Source organism: Henckelia pumila, chromosome 3, assembly GCF_033568475.1.
Source record: "Henckelia pumila isolate YLH828 chromosome 3, ASM3356847v2, whole genome shotgun sequence".
Classification (NCBI taxonomy): domain Eukaryota; kingdom Viridiplantae; phylum Streptophyta; class Magnoliopsida; order Lamiales; family Gesneriaceae; genus Henckelia; species Henckelia pumila.
Window position 1 is genome coordinate 5289292 of NC_133122.1, and position 13480 is coordinate 5302771.

The following is a 13480-nucleotide window of genomic DNA, read 5'->3' on the forward strand; positions in this document are numbered from 1 at the left end:
CTCGAGAACCGAAGGAAAAATTTCCATAGGTATGAAACATTAACAAGATTTTACTAAGAAGTTCAACCAATGCCAACGTGGCAGAATTCAACGCTAATTAATGTCATACGAATCCATAAATGCTCAAAGAAAGTGCAAAGAAATTTCAGATACTCAGAAGTATATGTTACTACAATGAATACAAACATAAATGAAGAACAAGGAAATAATGATCGGAATAATAGTTCTCATAATTGAAAGGCTAATAGTAACCGACTCAATATTTCCCAAAATTCATATTTTCCCAAATAACAAAAGAAAACTCAAAATATCCCTAATAATATAAAACAAAGTATGTATCCCAAGTCTTCACACGAGTTTCAATCACTTAACTTAACTGACAAAACATTCGTCTATCAATTCCTAAGCAACTATACACTTAGTTGCATCCGACTAGCATCTAATATTAGAAAACAACTTACAATAATAGCATACAATTAAAATCTCCTAATACTCAGGTTTAATATTTCCCAACAAACTCCTACATTCTTATCAAAATTAATAGTACTACTTAATAACTCAAACAACAACCGCATACTGTCCAAAACTGGAAGAAATATTGACACACCATCTTCGTTTAACTTGGAACCGCATGATATGAAAATAAACATTTGAATGGTCCACTTTAAACTACTAAAAGAAACTTTAAAAAATAAAAACATTGATCTACACATTCAAATAAATTAATCATCTAGTTTGAAAATATTTTAAAAAGGATGACATCAAAACATTTAAAGTAATAGTCTCAAATACGTCTAGCATATAAAATTACTTAAAACTTACAGACTTTGAGGAGAGATCCCTTGAGTTTCGGCAGCCGGCATTAGGCTCAGCCCAAACCAAGACCGTGCTCTGATACCAACTGAAACGACCCTAACTTCTAAGTTTAAAATAATAAAAGAAAATACGGATTTTTAAAATTTTGCCATGACTTGTTTGAAAGTAAAAAAAGTCACCATGTCACAAACAACAATTCAAAACAAAGGAAAAGATCGACCAGTAGAAGATTCAAACTGCGATAAACATAAAGTACGAATGAAAGGCAACCCCATACAATTGCAATAATAGCAATAACATGTTTTACGACTTAAACTTAAGCACAGGGAAAATACATCCTAGGTAATACTGAAAATACTCAAACACATAATCTTTATTACATTCAATGTTTAATGCAGAACATAAAAAGAAGTAGCGACGGTCATTGGGCTTTGCACCACCGGCAGCCTCAAACTAGTGGATCCTGCCCCTCCGTCCCCAGGTACAACTCCTCACCTACAAACAATCAAGCGTAGTGAGTCTAAAGACTCAGCAAGTATAAACATAGATATAACAAGGGTTTAAAATACATGAAGCAATACTCAAACTACTGTACATAATATACTTAGAAACTTAAACTGTAAATATGCATGAAACAAGGGGATGAGACAACATGCAAGGATGAACTCACGCCAACTCACGCTATGAGACTTTGAACTTTCTTGACTTAACTATAACTCATGCATGTCATAAAACTGAATAAATTAAGACTTGTCAACTGATACTTGAAACTTTACTTTAACTTTTGCTTTAGAACATAGATCCTTGGATTGTGACTCAAGTTTTGATCATGATCATGGCTGCAGTGCACTATGCCGGCAAGACGCCGAGATTTCTCCCAACGCGTTTGCCCCTTTAATTTATTTTTGGTAGGGGAGCCGAGATGAACCCGGCCGCTTACTACACGTCTCTTTTGGTATGGGAGCCGAGATGAAACCCGGTCGCTTACTACATGTGTCTTTTGGTAGGGGAGCTGGGATGTCTCCCAGCCGCTTACTACACATCTATGGAAAGTGAGTGAGGCATCCCCCAACCCACATTGCCCTGTCAAGTCACAATCAACTCACTTTGTTCAAAAATATTTTTCTTTTCTTCTTGGACTCGACTCAAAATACTTTGCATGCAAGAATTGAAGCGACTTCCTTTGAAAATATTGCTTGGCTCAAAGACGATGCTCATGCACACGAATATGCAACTTTAAGAACCTCAACTCAACTAAAAAATGTGGGTGCAAGGTGGGTGAGTGGCTGCCTCTAAGCTAAAATCCCAACTTATTCATCAATTTTCTCAAACTTGACTTAAACCGAGCAACCAAACCGTAAAACCCTTAACTCTATCATACCTTAACCAAAACCCGTCCTTCTTGAACCGACACTTGATAAACACTTTAAAATAACCCTAGGACCTGATTGTAACCCCCAATGACATCCCAAGAATCCCAAACAAAAAGCGCTTCCGGACAGCCCCTTAGACTCTACAAAATTCTGCACTAACACCTTAAACTTAAAAGACCATTAACTTATCCAAAAATTAACCGAAAAATGCCCAATTTATACCGAAGCGGCCACAACATCTTAACCTTGACCTATGACCAGCCCAAGACACTCCCAGACCTGATTTGGTACCTCTCCTGTCCCGAAATCAGTAGCCCCTGCCCAATGAAACCATCACCCTACTTCACTTCTACCTTGAGGAATCAACTCCATACCCTTTTTCCTTAACTCTACCTCATTCCAAACCATCAAAAACACTTATTAACATCTCTTAGGACTTAACACAAACACCTAGGAAACCCTCAACCACACTCCCGCTCCACAATTTGAAAATACCAAGATCATGCACCAAACGTGTCTTGATTTTTGATCAATCAATGAAACCAATTGCCAAACAACACAATGCACCAATCATACATCCAACACAGCCATAAAATCATGTAAATTCGAAATATATAGGGCATGAACTTCTGAATTTTAAAAAATCCTCATATGCAATTGATAGTATTATTTTGTTTGCATTTTTAGTGTCATTTTGTTAAGTGTTTTTCATGCATTTTGTGTCATTGTTCATGTTTTATTCTAATTTTATTTTATGTCATGCATTGAGCTTCTTAACTTAGTTTTGATTTATTGTGTAGGAATTACCATGTTTTGATTAAAGAAATCGAAGTGCGTCCATGCGTCCAAAGAAAGCAGCAGAGCAGATTTTTCATCACAGAAGCATGCGCTCGATCCTGGCATTTTTCCCGATCGAGCGCGGTCATGAGATTTTCAAGACAGTAGGTTGCCTCAACTCGCCCGCTCGATTGCACATTCTTCCCGGATCAGCGCGCCCAAGGAATTTTCAAGGCAGAAAGTTGTCTAGTATCGCGCGCTCGATCGCTCATTATTCCAGGATCGAGCGAGCGGGTCTGTAGCGGGAAGAAATTTGTAATTTTGAAAACTCTTTTAATTAAGGCTCTAGACTTTTATTAGACTTTTAATTCCGTTTTGGAGAGAATTTCAGAGGATTCTACACGCTTAGAACGGGAATAACTCTCTCTGAAGGCTAGGTTTTCATCTATCTTTTCTTAATTTTATTTTCTCTCATGAATTTTTGTAGAAAATTCATGAGTATTGTTGGCTAAACTCTAGTACTTGGTTGAGGGAGACGAAGCCTTTGATTTATTAATACATGAGATTTTGATTTTCAATGTTTGATTTTTATCAAGTATCAAGAGTTATTCTGAATTGATTGATATGCTTGTGTATGAGATTTTTTAGATTGGTCATCTTAGGATTTCATTATACAATCGAATGCTAAATTGGAATTCAAATCCGTAATTGTTTGAATTATCTGATTTGTGAAGCAACTACAATTAATAATCGTCCTCTTGTGAGTTTATTAAATAGTAGGAATAACCACTACAACAAATTTATTAATTAACCACACTAAAACGACAACGGTTTTATATGTAAACCGTTGTCTTTTAGTCTTTAACAACGGTTTTTAGAAAAACCGTTGTCGTAGACCGTTTTTTTAATTAATAACGACAACGGTTTTTAAAAAACCGTTGTCGTATATATGTCAAAGACAATGGTTTTGAAAACCGTTGTCTATGAGCGGGTTTTTTTGACCTACGACAATGGTTTTAATTAACCGTTGTCTATTTGCGTTTTTTTGGGGTCTACGACAACACAATTTAAATCCGTTGTCAATGTTATTTATTTATTTATTTTTTAAAAAAAATTACACATATATAAACCTACACTTCACACTCAAAAAAAATAATAACCTACTACACGCAGCTTTATTGGCACAAGTGCGATGGAAAGAAAAAAAACCCAATCCCTAGCCCTAACCCGTCGCCCCTTCAACCCGCCTCTTCTCCGGTGCCCAAGACGCCGATCGATCGCCGGAATCTAGTCGCCCGGCCTCCTTTCAGCTAGCCCAAGCCTTAGCAACTCCAATCGCGACTTCAATAAGGTTACAACTTAGATCTACACTACAATCGCGACCATCACTGTGTAAGTTTTGTTTCTTTGTTCTCTAGCTTCGTTCTCTTGTTTCGTGGTTTTTTAGTATATGCTAAGTCTAGGTTTACTATTTTTTGTGCTTTTGGTGAATGGGTGGAAAATTTTCAAGAAAAGGAGAAACAAATAGGTAGAACTTAGAAGTCTAGAAAGAAACGATCTCCCAAATGAGAGAAGGCTTCGAATTCTCTTTTAACTTTGTTGGGGGGAGGTGAGGTAGTGATGCAAAATGGAAACAGAGAGACATTTCTCTGAGTTTTTATTCTGCCCAATTTGTACTACTACTACTACTACATCCATGGTCCACACGTGTGGTTTCTTGACTCAGGCTAAGTTGTTAACCATGGTTAGTTTGGTGGGGTTTGTAGTCAAAGAGAATTTTTTGAGGAGGGGGGACCCGAGGCCAAATGGAGGGCCCCAATTCCATTTTGATGTTTACTTCAGTGGGAATCAATGTTTTGAGGTGGATTGTGCTTAGTGGGATTTGGTGAGTCTTGGCATTGTACGTATGCCTTTGTTATCATCTTATATTCTTTTCGAGTTGTTATTTTGTATTTTTACCATTTCTATTGATTTAAGTTTCAAATTCTAAGAAATATCCTAAGCATAAGAATTTGAAGATGGCGTTTATAACTTATGTTTAAGTTCTTGAATTATGCGGACTACATAGGGTGTCAAATAAATTTCTTTCATGAATATGAGTTTATATCATCAGTTTAATTATTTTTTACGAATATATTTTATTTAAAGTAGTAATTTGCACCCTGTAACCCTAAATTCTGACACCTCTCTCGTTTTAAAATATGACCACATATACAGAATATTTCTTTGAGTAAACCATAGGATATTTTACTAGTAGTTGGCACTTGAAGCCTTGAACACATGTAGAGAGTGGAACATTTATTTATGTAAAGGTTGAGATTTCCAAGAAAAAATAGAGTGGCAGAGGTGTATGTTTTTAAAATGCAAGATCTCGTACATAACACCCAAATCTGGAAAATACAAGGGTTCCCATTGGGGCGTGGTTGACCAGTAAATTGGATTGGATGAATTTAGTGCTGGTGAGTTGGGAAGATTCCAGACAATGCCAAAACCTATCACCAATTCCAAAATTAAATTCTCTCGGAAGAAAATAATTTGGCAACCCAATGCCCTTAAATAAATGAGCTGGCCCTGCTAAACTTGTTGATCCAAATTGAAATTCTGACACCTTTGGATAATTCTGGATTCTGGGAAGGAGTGGTAAGTGAGCCTCTCTTAAATCATTGGTTATTGAACGACATATCTTGTTGTTGTTTCTGTTTTTAATGTTTGTTATTTAAGTGTAATGGTTGCTATTTATTTTTCAGAAAGCTGCTAAATGGTCTGAGAGAAAAGAGGCTGTTACTGAATTGACCAAACTTGCATCCACAATACTGATTGCTCCCGGAGATTTTTCAAAAGTTTGCCTAACATTAAAAAAGGTTGGTACCCCACTTTGTTCAAGTATTTTTTTGCAATTTTTTTTATCTTCATTTTTGGTAGAAATACAGTTTTTTGTGTGATGATACGTCAAGTGGTACTTCCTTTCTAGTGACTCATAAAGTACTTGATTTTGATCATGACATTGATCTTTTTCTTTAATCTACTACTCTACTCATAGTAGAGTAGTAGACTCTTTTGACTAAATTCAATGCCATTTACTAATACATATACAAACAAATAAACCCTAAGTAAATTAATATGTATCTGCTAGCTCCAAGATCAAATAATATTTACATATATGATGACCAAGAAAGTAGATTAAATCTGAAAAAAAAAGTTGAGATTTTATGTGCTAATTAATCTCACAAACCCACAAATTTTGACCTAAAAAGTTAAAAGATTGAAGGGTACTGGATCTAAAACCCATTAATTAACAGTACGAACAGTAATTCCTTACCTTTTATATATCTATTTTAATAAATAAGTAAGGTGTTTTGGATTTTATAATTATAAGTTATTTTGGATTCTATTTTAATAAATAAGGTATTTTGGATTTTAATAAAGACAGAGACAGTGTCATCTTCTACCTCTCCCAGGCCCTGCCACTCGGCCCCATTTCACCCTTCATTATTGCAATTTTCACTCCCCCCTTTATTTTCTTGTTAAGTGCTAATGTGAATTATACAATATATGGGTCCAGTGCTTTATTCATCCCCATATTTTTCCCCACTACATCTCTGTTACAGAGACGCCCATTTTTCCTGCTATGTAACAGTCCCTATCTTGCTTTTGATAGATTGCTTTAGGGCTTGTTCATAATATATGTCTTTTAAAGTCCACAAACCCTTTGTGTTTTAAGTGCCTGAAATGAAAACCCTTGGTTAATGACTCACTTTTGTGATAAAAGGAAGTCCTTTAAATAGTATTTCAGAGATGATGATTCTTGATGGGGTCTGAGGCTCTGAATCCTTCAGTTTTCTTGGATTTTTGAATTCTTGGATGAAATGAAATCCCACTGTTCTTTTCCTTTATTCTTCTTCATGCAAGTGAATCAAAACAGCTCACTTTATGCATTTGGCCTTTCGTTTCTTGTTGCGTTGTTTTTTCAGACTTGTGGTGGGGTTTGAGTACTTTCTTGTTCTTTGATAGCTTTTCTGCTTCTTTATTCTTTATAGTAAAATTGTAAAAAAAAAAAAAAAAACCACAGCTAATTTCGACGTTGTATTTGGCTATTGATTTGTACACTGTTTAGGGATAAAGGGTAACCAATGATTTCCTACATTTACTTCTGGTCAATGTATAAGTTTCATATTCAAGGCTCTCACTTTTCGTATTTTTTACCTCTTGGCTAGCACATCATCAATTTCTCCCTCGTGTATCTTTGAATATTTTACTTTCATATCATTCCAGGGACTGAAATCAGCTGGGAACTTCCAAGGACACACAGGTTTGTCTTAATAATATTTTGATGAAAATAGATTCAGATCGAGAAAGAAACTATTGTTTTATTTGTTCCATTACTTCAATTTAATAATGACTGGAGCTGATAAAGGCAGACATTTCAAACTTTTCATATTCCATTCTAAAGGTGAAAAAAAGGAATCAGATGTCATGTGAACTTTTAGTTTTCTCAACAATGTCCACTCCATTAATTTTGTGATCCTTTCTATGCATATATATGAATGTTGTGTTCTAAAATCACTAATTAGGGTGTTACATTCCATGATATAAATCATGCAATGTTCCATATGGTAGGCATGCCAACTCTTCCCCCACCTCCAGTTATCTGACCGCCTCGCCCCAATTCGACGATTGAATGAGTTAAGAATGAAATTTTGGAAACTTATAGATTATTTGAAATTTTCCAATTTATGTTCAGAAGTCATTCTGAACCTTCTATTTTTTTTAGTTTTTTTTTAAAATTTTAAGATTAAAATCTCTTGCAAAGTCTAACTTCAAGAGTTTGTGAAGTTACCATTTAAAATACCATTTCTTGACATCATTTTTTTAATCTCCAGAAATAGTATTTTTCACTGCTTTGTACCAAAAAATATGTCCCAAACTTGCATTTATGTTCGGCTGGTTTATGTCGAGTTCACTACGATAAAGCTGCTAAATAAATTGTTTATGGTTGTTTTTTAATTATTTTTTTACTTGAGGCTTGTGTTTTGATCTTGTTGTATAATGCACAATTTTTTGAAGGTAGATTTTGACTGATTAGTTATTAAAAAGATGGACAAAGAGTGGATGTCAAAAAATAGGTTATCACATGAATATGAGGTTGGGGTAGAGTCTTTCTTGCAGTTTGCAATGCGAAATGCTACCGATCCGAATGAAATAGCTTGCCCATGTTCAAGATGTGGTAATCTGAAGCTGAAAGATGTTGACACTATAAGAGCACATTTGTGTTGTAATGGTATAGATTTAACATATCATAAATGGATTTGGCATGGGGAAAGATCTATGATTGACAACTCAATGAATTAAAGTGATCAAGTAGGGCGAGATGAACAAAAAACTTTTGCTGAGGACCCTTTTGATATGGTACATGCAGCATACGACAGTTATGCTGAAAATCCAAACCAATTCCATAAGCTACTTGAAGATGCCGAGAAACCTTTGTTTCCTGGATGTACTAAATTTACAAAGTTATCAGCACTTGTGAAATTGTATAACTTGAAGGCAAAATATAGTTGGAGTGATAAAAGTTTCACAGACTTACTTAGTTTGTTCGGAGAAATGCTTCCAGATGACAATGAATTGCCTTCATCTTTGTATGATGCAAAGAAAAGCTTGTGTGCATTAGGGATGAATTATGTGAAAATTCATGCTTGTTCGAATGATTGTATCTTATACCGGAAGGAGTACGAGGGTTTTTCCAATTGCCCTATTTGTAGGATGTCAAGGTGAAAGTTGGGTAAAAATTCTACGATAAATGAAGGAGTTCCTGCAAAGGTCCTTTGGTACTTCCCACATATTCCAAGATTTCAAAGATTGTTTCAGAACAAGGAGATATGCAAGTAGTTAACTTGGCATGCTGATAAAATAATTCGTGATAAACACTTGCGTCATTTGGCCGATGCGCCCGCTTCGAAAGTAGTTGATCACAAGTGGCCAGATTTTGCTGCTGAACCTAGAAATCTTAGATTGTCCTTATCAGCAGATGGGATCAATCCTCATCGTTTGACGAGTTCTGCATATAGTTGTTGGCCAGTTGTGATGATAACTTACAATCTTCCTCCATGGTTGTGTATGAAGAGAAAGTTTATGATGCTCACTTTGTTGATTTCTGGTCCTAAACAGCAGGGAAATGATATTGACGTTTACTTAGCACCTTTGATTGATGACTTAAAAAAATTATGGGATATAGGTGTTGAGGCATATGATGCATGTCGAAAAGAAATTTTCTCACTTAGAGCTATCTTACTATGGACAATCAATGATTTTACTGCATATGGGAACTTGCCAGGTTGTGTTGTGAAAGGATATCATGCATGTCCTGTTTGTGGGGAAGAAACATGTTCTACAAGGTTGAAGCATAGTAGAAAAATGTCATACACAGGCCATAGAATATTTCTTCCTCCAAGTCATCCTTATCGAAGGCAGAAAAAAGCATTTAATGGGAACCAAGAGTTAAACCCCGCACCGAAACCATTAACTGGGCATGAAATTTTAGATAGAGTTGAAAGAATTAATTATCGCCCGGGAAAAGTGAGTGGGAAGTGTCAGATGCAGCATGGTGATAAAATATCTTGCTGGAAAAAGAAATCTATATTCTTTGAGCTTTTTAGTATTGGAAACATCTACATGTTCGGCATGTTCTTGATGTGATTCACATTGAAAAAAATGTTTGTGAAAGTTTGGTCGGTACGTTACTTGACATTCCTGGAAAATCAAAGGACGGGGTAGCAGCAAGACTAGATCTTGTGGAGATGAATTTGAGGACTGATTTGGCACCAAAGATGGGGGATAAGAGAACTTTTTTACCAGCAGCATGTTATACTCTAAGTAAGGCTGAGAAAAGAAAACTTTGCAATTCTTTGTCTGAAACAAAGGTCCCTACAGGTTATTCATCCAATGTTAAAAATCTTGTGTCGATGAAAGACTTGAAACTTGTTGGCCTTAAATCACACGACTATCACACTTTGATGCAACAATTGCTTCCAGTCGCCATCCGTGGTTCTTGCCTAAACATGTTAGAGATGCTATCACACGGTTTTGTGGCTTCTTCAATGTGTTATGTAATAAAGTGATAGATGTCTCAGAGTTGGATGCTCTGCAAAGAGAGATTGTGACAGTATTGTGTTTGCTTGAAAAATATTTTCCCCCATCCTTTTTTGATATAATGATTCATTTAACTATTCATCTTGTTCGGGAGGTCAAATTGTGTGGACCGGTTTGGTATAGGCAGATGTACCCATTTGAAAGATTCATGAAGACCTTGAAAGACTATGTGCGAAATCGCAATCGTCCTGAAGGGTGTATAGCCGAATGTTATATTGCTGAAGAGGCTGTGGAATTTTGCTCGGATTACATGTCTAATGTGCATACAATTGGGATCCCGTCAAGACATCGACAAATACAACTTACTAAGCCTCTGTCTGGTTCAGTATTGCACTCCACTTGTCATGATGAGTTGAATCAAGCACATCGTTATGTATTGGAAAATGATGTTGACGTCGATCCTTATATCGAGTAATTTCTCTTAACTATTAATATTTTTTTCACTTTACTTACATTCTATTGGATAACTTATCAGTAATCGTTTCATTAGGAAACACATGGAATTTTTGAAGGAAACGTTTCCTCATGAAGCTAAGTCCAAAAAGTGGTTACAAGATGAGCATAACCGGACTTTTATTCACTGGTTACGTGATCGTGTGAGTGTAGTTGGCAATTCCACCTATCAAATATCCGAAAGATTGAAGTGGATAGCGTGTGGACCTAACAATCAAGTGTTAAAGTACTCTAGTTATTTGATTAACGGAGTTACTTATCATACAAAAGAGCGTGATAATACACGAGTAGTTCAAAACTCTGGGGTAAGTTTAGTCGCAAAGACAATGCAAGTTGCTAGTGCGAAGGACAAAAATCCAATTGTGTCAGACATGATTTTTTATGGAGTTATTCAAGAAATATGGGAACTCGATTATCACAAATTTCAAGTTCCAATGTTTAAATGCAATTGGGTTGAGAATAATAACGATATTAAAGTTGATGATCTTGGTTTCACGTTGGTAAACCTCAACAGAATTGGATTCAAGTCTGACTCTTTTATATTGGGCAGTCAAGCAAAGAAGGTATTTTACATTGAAGATCCTCAAGATCCTACATGGCATGTTGTACTTTCCACTCCTACTAAGGATTACATTGAATACATGAATTGTGATGAGTTGGAAAATGAGTCAATCCACTACCAGTGTTCTACAAGAGGGTTTGTATCAATGAAATCATTGGATGATGACGGAACAGATGAGAATGAACCACCGTGCGTTCGTGAAGATTGTGATGGGACTTGGGTTGAAAATAATTAAATGTAATATTTTATTTATACTACCAATGTTGTTTTTGTCTTTAGATGTTGATATATATATATATATATACACACACTACTCTGCCTTTTTGTTTAATATTTAATGTCCCAAATAGAAATTTTATAATATTGCGTATCTATGGTCCCCTTCATAAATCTTTATCTTATTGTTAATTGCTTAGGACATAAAATGCGTAGAGATTTGAATAACCCAATTCACCATTGTCTTCTAATTTCATCTGTGCATAATGATTATCTGCAGCGTCACCAATATTCATGCCTAACAAGTTGTCTATTTTTTTTTTGCAGGAATTGGGTCATTGAGGATCTTGACAAGGTTTCGGCATTCAATAATCTCCTCATTTCTTTGATGACACTATGGCAGCTCGTGGAAAGCTTCCTATAGGGTATCAAGTTGATGAAACGGTTGAGAAGAGCAATATATTACGGAGGATTGATAAGGCTAAAGGAAATAGTACTGCATATTCTGCGACTAACAATAGCTGTGAGGGTCAAACAGTAATTGAATCTACAGAGACCGAATCAACAAGGACATGTAGAGGTCGTACACATTTGGATAAGCTTGTTAGGCAAAGGGTGCATGGAATTAGGAAGGATGTAAAGTTCAACAAGATTGGACAGCCAATTGGAGAATTTGCGGGTGAAATGCAAAGTTATATCGGCGTGCTCGTTCGAGAGAAGATTAAGATAAGCTACAAGACCTGGAAGCAGGTTCCAAATGATGTTAAAGAGTTAATATGGGAATCGGTGAATGTAAGTTATAATGCTTACACAATTTCAATTAGCTCTCAAATGGTTACGATATATTGAATGTGCTGTTTTTTTTAATAATTTTCTACAACTGACGTACAATATTGACCAAAGCTGGAAGAAGGGATGTCTAAGTTCAGCAAATAATAAATGGCGTCAATATAAAGCTTTTCTCTCTCAAAAGTTCATTTTCAGCAAGATGGATAAACCAGATGAGTTGAAAGATCCATCGATTGGCTATGGTATTACACGAGATGACTGGAGTTCTTTCGTAATCAGCCGCATGACTGACGACTTCATGGTAAGATTCATAATTTGTCTTTTACAAATAAGTCAATTACAATATCATTAGTTCTATTGAAATCTGATACGTATGTGAAATGTTCAATTAACTAGAAAGAAAGTGATGAGCAAAAGAAGAGAAGAAGGCAGAACGTATACCCTCATCGACTTTCCCGTAAAGGATATGCACGTTTTGCTGATGAAATTGTAAGTATTTTGAAGCTGCTGGTTAGTATTGCACATTAATATATTTTTGAAACTACTAGTTTAATTTTTGGAAATCAGATTTCCTTATGGATGGCATGTTGCGCATGATTTTAGGCACATATTGTTGTCCAATAATTCAACACCCATTCTATATTTCAACCTAATTGAAGGTGTTATGTACATTCTTGTTATGAATATCACATTATTAAAGCTGTCCAACCGGCTGAAGAAGTGTCTCCTGCGTTGTCCATTTATTTATGTGCTGGAATTTATGTTCCAAAATCTGTATTCTAAGATTGCTCCTTGTTTATAGGCATCTGAATTATGTGATGACGATGAGATAAATCAAGATCTTATTTGGAAGAGAGGACGGGTCAACAAGGAGGGTGAATTTGAAGGGGATGATCTGAGAATGGCAGTACAAAAGATTATATGCAATCAATACATGATAATCAATACTTTGTTATTTATTAAAACTGATTTAGTAATTATTTTGTATGTTTGGTGATTACAGGATGATTATGTGCAAAAAAAACGAGAGGGGAAGTTTCACTTTGAAGGGGCAAAGAAAGATATCCTTACAAATGTACTCGATTCAGAAGAACATGTTGGGCGTGTGAGGGCTGTTGGAGGTCATATCACTCCAACAATCTACTTTAATGTTGGTAGAAAATGGAATAGACCTCTTGATGATGGTCAATTAATCGTTCGTCATCAAAAGGAATTGCTAGAGGCAAAGATGCTAATTTTTGAACAAGAAGCACGCATGGTAGAGCAAGATGCACGCATGGTAGAACAAAATGCATGCATGGCAGAGCAAGATACACGCATACAAAAACATGAAGAAATGTTCAGAAAA